Source organism: Arvicola amphibius, chromosome 8 (genome assembly GCF_903992535.2).
Source record: "Arvicola amphibius chromosome 8, mArvAmp1.2, whole genome shotgun sequence".
Lineage (NCBI taxonomy): Eukaryota > Metazoa > Chordata > Mammalia > Rodentia > Cricetidae > Arvicola > Arvicola amphibius.
This window is the reverse complement of record NC_052054.1, coordinates 63,822,895-63,837,174: the sequence shown is the minus strand read 5'-3', so window position 1 is coordinate 63,837,174 and position 14,280 is coordinate 63,822,895. Positions and strand designations below refer to the sequence as shown.

Genomic DNA, 14,280 nt, shown 5'->3' with positions numbered 1-14,280 from the left:
GTTACATTTTGTATCATCTTATATCTTGACAGGTACTGAGAAAATCTATGATTTCTTATTGAATAACTTTAGGGTAAATATAGGAGAGCAGATGCCGGGGCGGGAGAGATGGCTCAGCAGTTAGGAGCATTGCCTACTCTTCCAAAGGTCCTGAGTTCAATTCCCAGCAACCACATGGTGGCTCACAACCATATGTAATGAGGTCTGGCGCCCTCTTGTGGCCTGCAGGCATACACGCAGACAGAATATTGTACACATAATAAATAAATATTTTTTTAAAAAAGGAGAGTAGATGCCTCTTATTACTAACTTCATTCCCAACACATCTTACCCAGTCACGGGGCAAAAGTATCCTGTGTTTCTTTCCTATGACCTCAGCAGAATTGCTCAACTTTTTCCCATGATTTTGGAATAAGAGACTCAAATTTCTAAATGATGAAATGCAAACAACAATCAAGAGAATTTTCAAAGATCAAGATATATAAAGAAACTAAAGTCTCTAGAAACCAAGTACAGGTATTTATAAATTCCTTGAGGAATTTACAAGACAGTCAATGAGCTAATCAAGAAAAATAACAAGTAAATGAGGTCAAGAAATTCACAGTATAACAGGACTATTAAAGCAATACAAAGACAGCCTGGCAGTGGTGGCACACACCTTTGATCCCAGCAATCAAGAAACGGAGGCAAGCATATTTCTGTGAGTTCAAAGTCAGACTGGTCTACATACTAAGTTCCAGGATAGGCAGGACTATCTGGAAGAAACCCTATAATCAAAAAATTAAAATAAAATAAATAGGCTTTAAAAAATATACTTAAAAAAAGCAATACAAAGACAACAACATGTAGCTCTGAAAGCTACAATAATAGGTAATAGGAGAAAATCCTCAACTTAGAGGAAGGAAAGAGAAACGCCTCCACTAATCCTATTCAGCACAAGCCAGAGGACACATCAAGAACTCATTATCTTTAAACTAATGAAACGGGGAGGACCTCATGAATAGCAATAGAAAAGGGATGTGTCTCATCAGCAACCTGGAATTTGACTGCAATGGAGAGATGAAGGTGAAATGCTGCAAAATCAAAAGTTCTAGTAAAGAGCACCAGATGCTGCTAACTCTCCTGAGAGAGGAACATGCACAACCTTCAGGACCTTAGAAGCTCAACTGCAAACCACAGATCTTAGTGTGCCAGTGAAAATGTCACTCAATGTTTTTGGTTTCAGCGCATTTCATATACGAAAAGCATGGAACAGTTTGTTCTGTGTGTGTCAATTAACACACAGTCCTTAATCCAACTTATTTTACTGATGCAAAAAACTGCCAAGTTGGGGCTGGAGAGATGGCTCAGAGGTTAAGAGCATTGCCTGCTCTTCCAAAGGTCCTGAGTTCGATTCCCAGCAACCACATGGTGGCTCACAACCATCTCTAATGGGGTCTGGTGCCCTCTTCTGGCGTGCAGGCATACACACAGACAGAATATTGTATACATAATAAATAAATAAATAAATAAATAAATAAATAAATAAATAAATAAATATTTTTAAAAAACTGCCAAGTCCTTTCTGGTAATCATGAACTATTTGGAGTGGGAATGTGACCTTTCTACATCACAACAGACTGATCAGTTAGGAGAACTGAGATCTAAGGCCTCTGGTGGCACCTAAGAATAAGAAAATTGTGCTGTTTAATACAATTCACTTTTCTTCCATCGAAGACTTCTCTGTTGATGGAATGCTAGGTGACAGCATTTTCCTGTACTGTAAATCCTGTACAATTAGGGTGGATCCTTTCAGAAGTTACTTCTGTGCTCCTAACTACATAACCAATACGATAAAACCTCTGTCCATAAACAAAACAACGTTATTTATTTATCATACATAGGGATCATTCTTAACTTGTTGACATGAGGTATCAGAAATCCCACCACATCTCCAGGATCCACATTTACTCTCTCACTAATAGTGATACCTCCAAGTTCATTTCTATACTGTTATTTTATTTTGAACCCTTATATACTACTTCCAGATTGCTTATATTTTCTTTTAAGGATTATTTATTTTAATTTTATTTGGATGGGTGTCTATGCCCAAACTTAGGTCTGTGCACTTCACGCTTGCAGAGCCTGCAGCAGCCAGAAAAGCACAATATATCCTTTGGAACCTGAGGTCCAGAAGGTTGTTTAGTCTCAAGGAAGGTACATAATACTGAACCTGGAAACTGTAAGAGGAACAAGTGCCCTTAACAGTTGAGTCACCTCTCTAGAACTTGGTTTATTGTTTCTTAATTAGCTACTGTAGAGACTTAAATCAAGGAACAGTGAGACAAAGTTTATGGAGCATTGAAGATACTTTCTTAGTGTGTCAGAGTGAGAGCAGGTCATGAAAGACAATCACACAGGCCAGATGTGGTGACATACACCTTTAATCCCAGTACTTAGGAGGCAGAGGCAGGTGGTCTCGGTGGGTTCTAGCCTAGCCTCGTCTACAAAGCAAATTCCAGGATGGCCAGAACTGTCTGGAAAAAAAAAAAACAAAAAACAAAAAATAACCTAACTAACTAATTAAATAATGATAATAAAGTTAATAAAAAAGACAATCACACAGAAGTGGGGGGGGGTGACAAAGACACATTGACAAGTTTTTGTTAGCAAGAGGCACTGGTTATAAAAGACATTTGTCCATAATTACGAACCTGAGGGTTTACAGGCTGGTGAACAAGTCAATCTGAAACACTATGCAGGAAGATGTTAGTAAGGTTATGTAGAATTTATGAAATAGAGACTCAAAGTGGTTCAACACGAGACTAGTTTCTGTGAAGAGACTAAAGTACTGACAAAGCATTGCTCACATAATCTAAACTAAAAAAGTGAATCTATATGCATTAGAACTGGAGCTGGAAAGGGAACACTGAAATGCATGACAATAATGCCAGTGTTACCTCATGGAATGCTATGGAAAGTCATACACAAATAAATCAGAACTGAAGAAGAAATGATGGATTCTTACAAAGAACAGAATTATCAACCTCCTTTATTATAAAACTAAAACACATATTGCCAGGATATATTATGTAGCATGGGTGAGTTGAAGAAACAAGACACTCACTCTAAGATGAAATCTGAAGGCCAATGTGGCAGCAGGATGGTCAAGTCTCACTGATGGTCTGAACCCAGAATAGCTATACAAAGCGGTATTCATTGTTACACAAACTCCTCATGTTAAGGTCTCTAATTTAATTTACATGTCTTAATAGAGAAGAGCATCACACACCACCATGACTCTAGTGTAATGGTCTGTCATGTCTCTTTAAGAGACAAGCCCCACACACTCCCTCTCCCACCCCATTCCTCCCCTGCTCTTCTCCCTTCTCCAGTTCCCCTTTTCCATCCATAACCCACTAAACAAATACCCACTTTCTCTGCATGGCGTGCCTATCTGTCTCTGTCTCTCACCCACTGTGTGGCTCCCTGCCTGGGACCCGCTGGCCCTCGTGGCCTGCAGGCCACTTGGGGAACCAGAGCATTTTACCACTGCAGCTCCTCATGGCCCATTGCCCACTGCAGCCACTCGGGAAACAGTGCAGCTGTTTTAGTTTTACCATAATATCTAGACCAATAGTATTTATAGAAAGCAAAACAAAAAGATACAAGAGCTTCGGGTGAGCCTGAGGCATACTGTGACCAACTTCTGGGATGATTCCAATGTCTTCTTCAGCAAAATAATTCTCCAAAACACAGGAAACAATCACTGTTTCCCACAAAAATTCTTCAAGGTCAAAGTCCCGCTAACAATTTACCCACCCCAGACACAGTAACTCTTCTAAATTCCTACAATGCATTAGCAGGGCTGAGAATGAAGCAGTAAATATTTTCTCTATCACTGTCTGAGGACTCGACAAATTCAGCACAGAATTCTCCTTTCCTCTAGACAAACCTGCAACTGCCAAAAGGAGAAGAGTAAATAAAACACACAAAAATGGAAAGCTAGAACGTCATCACAAAGAGCCGGGTTTACCTTGATACCCAAAGCAAAAATAAATAAATAAAAAACCCACAGACCAGTTGCCAGGGTGGACAGAGACACAAAAAATTCCTCTAAATTACAATGAAATGAAAGGAAAGTTGAGACCATGCCAAGAATACAAGACCTACAAATTAATCAATCAAAGACACCAAATATGTGGACTCAGTGAGAGAAGAAAAATGACTACGTCAGTAGATACAAGAAAGCCCTGTGGCAGTATAAAAGTATAAAAGCTCTCAAGCACATGAGAACAGGAGGAACATACTTCAGCATAATAAAGGTGAACATACAAAGCTAAACCAAACACAACAAAAAGAGGACAACTGGAATTACTCCTCTTGAATGACTAACTCAGCACAGTGCCATCAGTGGGTACACAATTCAAGAAAGACAGAAAAATTCAAAGAGGACAACATAGGAGAGTCAGAAGTCAAGTGGACCTTCTTGAGGAAGCTCAGGTCAGACCACTCACCCTGTCTGCAGATATCCTATTGTCAGACACTGCTATGCAGGCTGGGGCAGGGGCCCATAACCAGATTTGGATCCCAAATCTGTCAGGCAAGGCATACCCACTGGTGTCAAAGGGCAATACTATTTCATGGGTACCAGAAGCTATTCTGGTTCAGTATGAGGCCAGCTCTACAAAAGGAAATACATGGATGGTACAATGAACCTGCACAAGAGCGAAAGGAAAGTCACAGGCCCTAGACAGGAAGTCAGTACTGATAACTGCTATACATACAAATACTCACAGTCACAGCACTGAATGTCAACAAACCCTGAAATAGAAAAGGACAGTTTGGGCCACATGTGCGTGGGCAGAGTGCATTTCTTGAACTAAGGAGGCATTATGTAAAATCATAATTAATCAAGGTAATTTCTTTTCTTTTTTTTTGAGTGCGGAGTTTATTGAGAAGGGTAAAGGGGAGGAAAGATCGAGAGACAAAGAGGGAGAAAGAGAGCTCAAAAGGTACTTTCTAATTTTGTTTTAATCTATAAGGAGTTTTCTGTCTATAAAAATACTATGGCTTAATAACATCTTCTCACAGCATGCATACTGGGCTTGCCTGGACCTTGTCAAATGGCTGAGGTGACCTCTTGGCCTCTAGGCTCCTCTCTTGGCCTCCACGTCTGTGCAGACTTCCCTCCATCCCTCCCTCCCCTCTCTCAAGCACCAGTTCATCCTGGCCCCTCGCAGATGCCTCTGGCTATTTTCTTCCTCACACCTACGATAGCCACACGGGAGAGCAGCTGTGTCCTCATTTTTCACTCCGCTAAGCAAATGAAGAAACATTTCTGAATTTTGTTTTTACAACAGAGTGTATACATCTCAGGAGATGCTAATGTTTACAACCATGACTGTGGTGGTTTATAATGTATTATTTTCCGATCCAATCAAATATACAGAGGTAATTCATTTCACTAATACCTATGGGGAAAGCTATTCTTCGCGCCGAAGGCCACTCTTCAGTAAGGAAGTAGTGAACTACGGGAGTTAAAAAAACCAGAAGCTTTGTAACTGTTATAGTATGAAAGAGAACGCGTTTGCAAACTACAGACACTGCGGATGCTCTACGAGATTATTTTGTGAAAATATTATGACAACCGTAAAAGCTAAAAAAAAAAAAATCACGATTAAACCCTTCATAGGATCTCAACCTTATCGACAACCGAAAGATATTCACGACGTAATTTTGAAAGCCGAGTCCTTCTGAGCAGCCTCAGCGAGCACACCCCCGTACCTTCCCTCCTGGGTCCCAGTCCCGCAGCTCCTCTGACCTGTGAGGTTCCAGGGCCGCAGGGCTGCGGTTCCCGCCACTGCGTTAGTGGCGTTGCAGACTGCTGACTTTCCCAGGAAATTCCCCGGCATCTGCGGCTCTGCGGAATTTTCAGGTCCCGGAACTCACAGCAAGGTCTTCCTCCCACAGTTCAAACCACGGGGTTCCCCAGTCATTTAGGGAATGGCGCAATTTCCTGTCCGTTCCCTAAAGCGGCTCCTCCTGACCCGGCACAATACACTCCACTTCCGGTGACGTCTTCTTTTCGTGGGCTCTTTTTTAGTTTACAGAGTCGGAGTTTCTACCTCCCCTACCCGCCACAAACACCTCTCGCAGGTGTCCTCTCTCCAACAGGGACCCGGCCCTTCTACTCCGTCTCAGGCTGCTGTTAGGAATATTTTCTCTCTCCGTGGTACCTCCAAGATGTTAGGAATGTTTTCTAACAAAAGCTCTCTGCCGAGCAAAAAATCCCAACCAAGCCAAATCAAAACAAACCAAACTAAAAGGTACCCTGGTTTAATTGGACTCCTGCGCTCTCCGGTGGCCCCAGGAAAACCACGTGTTGGTTGGTTGGTTGGTTGGTTGGTTGGTTGGTTGGTTGGTTGGTTGGTTTTAGGAGAAGTTTAAATAGCCTGGGGGAGTGGTCTTGACCTTTTCTGAAGAGGGGGCAAGGTGCAAGGAGCTCAGGGGCAGGGCCTATAAAGATGGAGGCCAGATACCAGGATTTACAGCTGCCTTCCACAGAGCTCCAGCTGCCCAAGACCTGCTCAGCAAGCCTCCCCACATGCTTGCTGCCAGTCTAGAGTAGAACTGGACCTAGAAGGATGGTGCACCCCACTTACTGACTCCCTTCCCCCAGTTTTGAAACCTTGGGATATACGTTATGCACGGAGTTAGCATAACAGAAGTTATATTTTATTATGCTGTAATGAGCATGGAAACATATCCTACAGTGTCCTCAGTTCCTTCAGGCATTTGCTAGCGTGTCCTTGCCAAGGGATCATTTTGTTCCTATCTTCTCTGAGTTCATTCACATGGTTTACATGTTTGACTCTAGTTTTTGAGTTCTGTACATCAGATATCATTTAAGTTGCTCTCCTCGGGGGAAACAAATATGGTTTATGCTTTGAGCCAAGGGCGTTACATCTTAGTTTTAATTTTTTGGGGAAGGAATGGCATCTGAGTCTCATAATTTAGGGAGTTTTTTGACTTCTGGTATGCGTTCAGATTCCTCTGAATGAATAAAGGGGAATCTGTAGTGTAGATAGAGCAGGAAATTTATAGAGTAAGAATGAATGCAACTTGGTGTAATGTAAAAGCATTTCTTCTTGTGTGTGGTGTGGAAAATTACTAAGGTGAAATATTAAGAGAACATTTGCCCGCTTGAAGGCTGCCACACCTATCTGGCCCTGCCAGATGAGCGGGCTGCACCCAGCAACCGTGGTAACGAAATAATCTTGCCACACAAGAGGGACCCCCACCCTTCTGTGGTCAGTCGATACTGATAACCCAGGACATCTGGTTATCGGAAGGATCAAATGAGAGGCAGTTTCAAACTAACTTAAAAGAGAGGGCTGAAGCAGATGGTCATCTCACTTCTCACAATGGCTCTGTCATCAGGCCTTCGTGGAAAGAGAGATCCTCCTAGCCTGCCTCCCGAAAAGCAGAAATATTAAACGCCTTGCCTAAACATTTAATGCTCTGTCTCCCGAGTACAGAGCTTCATCTCCCGAAAACAGACATTTAACACCTTGCCTCTCGAATGCAAAGCCTCATTTCCTGAGAGTGGACATTGAAGGTCTGTCTCCTGAGAACAGACGAGATATTCTGCCTTTCAGAACGCTTTGCCATCCCGAGAGCAAAGCTTCGTCTTCTGAGTAGATAGAACACTTTGCCATCCCAAGAGCAGAGCTTCGTCTTTGAGAATAGTGAACTAAGAGCCTTGTCTCCCGAGACTTGGTCACCCGAAAAGCCGAGTCCAAGGTCCTACATTCTAATACAGACTAGCACCAGGCCACAGACGACCCCATACCAGCCTGGAACGGGACATCGGAACCTTTTCTCCCGAGCGCAGACTACGGGGTCAAGAGTCCTACGCTACCCAGCCCCCAGTGCAGACAAGAGCCCAGCCTGAAGAAATTCAAAAAGCCCTTTTTAAGCCAGGGAATACCAGGTCGTATGATGCTATTTCATGTGTGTATGAGATGTTAAGAGAAGAGCATAGATGTATTAATACATAGGTTTAGTGTGTGAAATGTTAAGAGATATCTTAAGGATAATTAATAAGATTAGGAAATGTTAATAGATAAGTTAAGGTTAAGAAATGTTTTATAGATAAGTAATGGATAAGTTGTATTAAGATTAAGAAGTGTTTTATAGATAAGAAATGGATAAGTTGTATTAAGGTTAAGAAGTGTTTTATGAATAAGTGATAAGTTAGATTAAGGTTATGAATTGGTTTTATGTATTAGGATTAATAGGATTAATAATTGTGATATTGAATTGCCCGTGTGTTGCCCATTATCAAACCCCCATGCCTATTAAGATTGTAAACCCCATTGATGCATTGGATATTGAAGTTGTTAGTAAAGAATCATTATAAAACCAATTTTCTTGCTTGGTCTGGTTACTCATCGCTCTCTGGGGAGAAGGGCACAGAGTCCTCATAGATATTACTCGAAAAGAACTTGGAGCTGAAGTCCCCCAGCTCATAACATATGCTGAGGGTCATCACACAAGGTTTACACTTTAAATTCCTAACTAGCGTCTCCCCAAAGCTGCTCACCTGTTGGACAATGTATCTTAGCTGAAGGTCAGGCTCAGTCTCTAACTGAAATCTTTAATTTAATGGTCACAATCCTAGGGGAGACTGTTGAATCACAGGGCACATCAAGGTGGCATCTCTCCAGATATGCAGAGCAGAGTATTGCTCTTGGTCTCTGTTTAAAGACTGTCCACTAAGGGTAAAGATATCTTGATCTGTGTCTGGTTATCTTGAGTAAGTGATGTCACTAAGTTCTGGCTGTCAGGTGCAGCCTTAGGTGTATCAGGTTTCTTAACTAAGCTATTGTTACATGTCTAAAAGAATTTTTTTCTTTGTTTTGTTTTTTACTATGCCCATTATGTCCTGCCTGATTTCTCAATTTGGATACTAGTCTCTTGGCTTAATAACGCATACCAGAAGTCAAAAAACTCCCTAAATTATGAGACTCAGATGCCATTCCTTCCCCAAAAAATTAAAACTAAGATGTAACGCCCTTGGCTCAAAGCATAAACCATATTTGTTTCCCCCGAGGAGAGCAACTTAAATGATATCTGATGTACAGAACTCAAAAACTAGAGTCAAACATGTAAACCACGTGAATGAACTCAGAGAAGATAGGAACAAAATGATCCCTTGGCAGGGACACACTAGCAAATGCCTGAAGGAACTGAGGACACTGTAGGATATGAAAAATGAATTCAGTAAGTAGAAACATTGAAAAATGCAAACTGAAATGAAACAAGAAATGAAAATGCCATAAGCCTAATAATAACACAAAGAGATCAGTCCATTAGGAGACAGAAGACAGAATATCAGGCTTGCAGATAAGGTAGAGGAGCTGTATGGCTCAGTCAAATAAAATAATGAATTAAAACATTTCTTGCAAGTATCAGTATTTAATGATAAAAGTGAAGTTTCAGCTGCATGTTCTGTACTTATTTGCAATATTCTAAATTTTTGAGACAGTAACTCACGCTGGAGAGCTTTACTGGAAAGCCGGATAAATTTCCATCACTGTACAAATGAAGTGACACTAAAAAGCCACCTCTATCCTTTCCTCCCAGACCTCCACTACTGCTCCTCAAACATCCAGAATTACACTATTAGCAAAACTGATATTCCAACAAGAGGCAATATAGAAGGTGAGCATACCATTCTACTCAGGCAAAGAAAGACATCAAAACAGAACTAGAAAAATTAAGTTGTTTTTATGTTAGGAATGGGTCTGAACATCTCAAAATAATGGCAAGGTAAAAAAAATCTTACTTCTATGCAAGCAAGCATAGCTGTGCCAAATCCAGCATGCAAACACATTCAGTAAGGGTCCCACTAGGACTTCATTACTTTGAGTGGTCAGAGCTCACCTCACATACTTGTGCCAATGGCTAAGTTAAAAACAACACAATTGACAACCTAATCACAATTTTGAGCACCATTTTTTAACATTTTGACCTCGAAAGGGTTGACCTTCGAGAAATTTGAAATTCTCCAAGTAGCTTCTTTACATTTTTTTGAAATGGGATTGTGTCTTATTTTAGTCTTTGACAAAAAAAAGACATAAGAAATTCTGTTTACATTTCTCACACTTATGTGTACATTTCTAAATGTGTGGTGAATTCTAGGAGTGGTGGTTCATGTCTTTAATCTCAACCCTCTGGAAGCAGAGGTAGATGAATCTCTGTCAGTGAAGACAAGCCTCGTCTACATGGTGAATTCCAGAACAGCCAGGGATTCTCAGGGAGGCCCTGGCTCAGAAAAAAATATCTGAGAGCTGGAGAGGTGGCTCGATGGTTAAAGCACTGACTGTTCTTTCAGAGGACCCAGGTTTTATTACCAGCACTACATGACAGCTCACAATCATCTGTAAATCAAGTCCAGGGGATCTGTTGACCTTTTCTGGTACTTTCTGACCTTTGTGAGTACTGCATGCATATGGTCCAAAGACATACATGCAGATAAAGCACCCAAATATATATGCTGTTGGATAATGCTCTTGTGCACTGTAAAGATTTGTCACTCATATTGGTTTAATAAACTGCTGATTGGCCAGTAGCCCAGCAGGAAGTATAGGCAGGGCAACCAGACTAGGAGAAAGGCAGAGACACAGTCACCAGCCAGACACAGAGGAAGCAAGATGAGAATGCCTCACTGAGAAAAGGTACCAGGCCACATGGCTAACCATAGACAAGGATTATGAGTTAATTTAAGTTGTAAGAGCTAGTTAATGATAATCCTGAGCTAATAGGCCAAACAGTTTATAATTAACAAAAGCCTCTGTGTGTTTCTTTGGGGCTTAACAGCTCCAGGACTGGGTGTGACAGAAACTTCTGTCTACACACATAAAATAAAAATAATAAATGAGTCAGGCATTGGTGTCACACACTTTAACCCTAGCACTCGGGAGGCAGAGGCAAACAGATCTCTGTGAGTTCAAGGCTAGCCTGGTCTACAAGAGCTAGTTGCAGGACAGGCTCCTACTTCAGAGAAACCCTATCTCGAAAAGCCAAAAACAAACAAATAAATAAATAAATGATTTTATAAAAAACCCAATAGAAGCCAGGTGGTGGTGGCACATGCCTTTAATCCCAGCACTCAGGAAACAGAGGCAGGCAGATCTATGTGAGTTCAAGGCCAATCTCCTCTACAAAATTAGTTCCAGGAAAGCCAGGGCTATTATACACAGAGAAACACTGTCTCAAAATACAAAAAAAAAAAAAAAAAAAAAAAAAAAAACCCACAATGAAACCATCTGTGGTGTGATGCCTGCTATCCAGAAGAGGGCACCAGAACCCATTACAGATGGTTGTAAGCCACCATCTTGTTGCTGGGAATTGACTCAGGACCTTTGGAAGAACAGGCAGTGATCTTAACCACTGAGCCAGCCCCCAGTGCAGTCTTAGTTTTACAGGTACTACTCTAACACACTGCTACCTTGGTTTTTAATGTTACTAATGATTTGTTGTGCAGTGCTGGGTGTAAACTCCAGGGACCCACACATAACAAGGACCTTATGACCCATATACCTCAATAGTTCTGCTAGCGATTGTTGAAGTCTTTGCTCACAAACACAATCTGCCTGTCTCCTGTGATGAAGAGTGGAAGCATCAGTTTATGTACCCCAATAAGCTCACTATAATTGGAAACTTGTATTTTCAGGGAGGGATTCAAGAAAATATGATGAAATCAGAACAAATTTTCTGACTTAATTTGGGGCACATTGCACTGTAAGGTGTTCCCTGTCTTTTAGATGAAAAAGACACACTTCACTAATCCTGTTGGAGAAGCAGTGAATATGAGCAGAAAGAAATACTGCAGGCAGAATATGACATTTTCCAGATTTGCAATTTCCCACATAGTCTTGGACTTAAGGTGAAAATAGAAAAGTTTAGGCAATGACTTCCACATGATCAACAGCTCTATTTTCTGAAGATATTATAGAATGTGTCACAGGAAGTGGACAGTTGTGCTTGGCCTAATATTACTGATTTACACTACACAGCTGTAATCATTGTCAATCTATTTGTGCTTCCTAACTCACTAAACTGAAATGGATTGTCAAATGATCAATTTTTCTCTCTTAGAACTGTCACAGCAGAAATCATAGCTGTAAAATGTATTTGGGGGTCACATACATCCAACATTTCATTTCCAGATTTCCAGAAAATGAGTTCTTTTCTCATTTCCTATATATTTTGTTTAGGGTTTTTTTTTCTAAGAAAGAGTCTCTGTAGCTTTTGGAGCCTGCCCTGGAACTTGCTCTGTAGACCAGTCTGGCCTCAAACTCACAAAGATCTGCCTGTTCTCTGTCTCCTGGATGCTGGGATTAAAGGCATGTACCACCACCACCTGGCCTCACTTCCTCTTTTTAAAAGGGCATTTGTACTTATTATTTGAGTATTCTAGGCATGTACACAGCAATATTCTCTTGGTATCATTCTGATTACTGCACAGTTGTTTTCTTCTCTACTGCTGGATCTCTGACCCAGATATTAAAAAGATTGAGGCTAATTGTAAGTAAGGAGTTAGAGAAAAAACATGCAGGTCACTAACTTATATTATAAAATATTGTTCAAGCATTTTTACCAAGAGGACATGAATTTCTAACATCTCTAAACATACATTTACATTTTCATTGCCCACAATAGATATTTTATGAATTATAACCTTGGGTTTACTTAGATTGATTTATTTTCATTTTATGTGCATGAGTGATTTGCCTCCATAAGTGTGGATGCACCACATGACTTCCTGACATCTGTGAATATCAGAAGAGGGATTCAGGGCCCCTGGAAATGAAGACAGCTTTGACCCCTCTGTAGGTCCTGTGAGTGAAAGCTGCATCCTCTTCAAGAGCATCAAATGCTGCAGAAAACTGAATCATCACTCTGGCCCCCAACCTTAACCCATAGAGGAAGTGCTCAGCTGATGATTCTCTCTTTGTCTCTTTCCTTCTTACACAGTTCCTTTAATCAAATAGGTTGTTAATCATCTTTATCTGGGTGGAAAATATGGGAAGTAATATATATTTGCCTTTCAGGAGTGCTGCAAATGAAATACTGGGTTTGTGCTTCCCTGGGAATTTTAAGGTACGTTTCTAATGTGTCTGGATTTATAGTATTTGCTCAGAACTACATGACTTATAAGTTGTGTGCTGAAGTTGAAAGGTTTTAGCTTTAGGAAAACCTGCAGTTTAGTCTGAAGTGTCATCTCTGCTTGCTCAGATAGAGTGAAATCTCAGAATGATAAGGAGAATATTTCTCAGAGAACAAAACTCATAGGCTGAAATTTAGCTACTGAGGTATAAATGCACTTCAGGGGAGAGTTGTAAACTTCAAGCTGCCAAAACAGGCCCCATTTCAACATTGCAAAAGCATCAACTGGAAGAAAAAGGAGGGCAGAAAAACAACCCAGTATATGCCGTATTCCCAGATATACCGATGCCAGTGCAGAAACAAAAGACAAGTGAGGCAATCAATACGACACGACTCAAAATGCCACAGAAATGTACTTAGGGGGAGAGTGAACTCAATGATATACTAAACAAAGAATTCAAAGAATGGTTATGAGAATACACGAGAAAAATCAAAGCAGGCACCAGTCATTTCCTGAGGGAAGTCAGTGAAATCCTAACGACTTGCATATCATAAAGAATGTATTTAGGATGTGACAGAAATTCAATAAAGATATTGAAAAATTGAAATAGAAGTAGTAACACATGCCTCTAATCCTGGATTATTAGTCTTTTGTTTATTTGTTTTGATTTTCATCTTTGAAAGCTTGTAATTTTTGTATCTTGTTTTATTTTGTTCCTTTTTCTTTATTTTAATTTTTAAAATAAATCTTTATTATGTGTAGCATTCTGCCTGCATGTATGCTTGGATACCGGAAGGGGGCCACAGATTTCATTATAGATGGTTGTAAGCCACCATGTGGTTGCTGGGAATTGAACTCATGACCTCTGGAAGAGGGGTCAATATTCTTAACATCTGAGCCATCTATCCAACCTTCTTTTTCTTTTTAAAGAGAAAGAAAACATAATGTTTAGTGCATATGGAGTTTTGGAATATTTGGAGTGTTTGTGAGGTTATAAAATTGATCAAAACATTGTATGAAAACATATTTCAATAAAAGATACTAAAAAATAATTCAAATCACTAAATAAAGAAATAGATTTCAGAAGATGGAAATATGTCTCATGCTCATGGACTGGTTGG

The 14,280-nt window shown here is 40.4% G+C and overlaps 1 protein-coding gene across 1 annotated transcript in view; it reads right to left on the bottom strand.

The window, feature by feature from the left end:
* LOC119821273 (zinc finger protein 420-like) overlaps positions 1–5,993 on the bottom strand; it is a 46,171-nt gene extending 40,178 nt beyond the window's left edge. The window contains exon 1 of the mRNA XM_038340218.1: positions 5,804–5,993. The gene's annotated coding sequence lies outside the window, so the exon portion shown is untranslated. The remainder of the gene's footprint in view (positions 1–5,803) is intronic.
* Between the last annotated feature and the right edge of the window lie 8,287 nt (positions 5,994–14,280).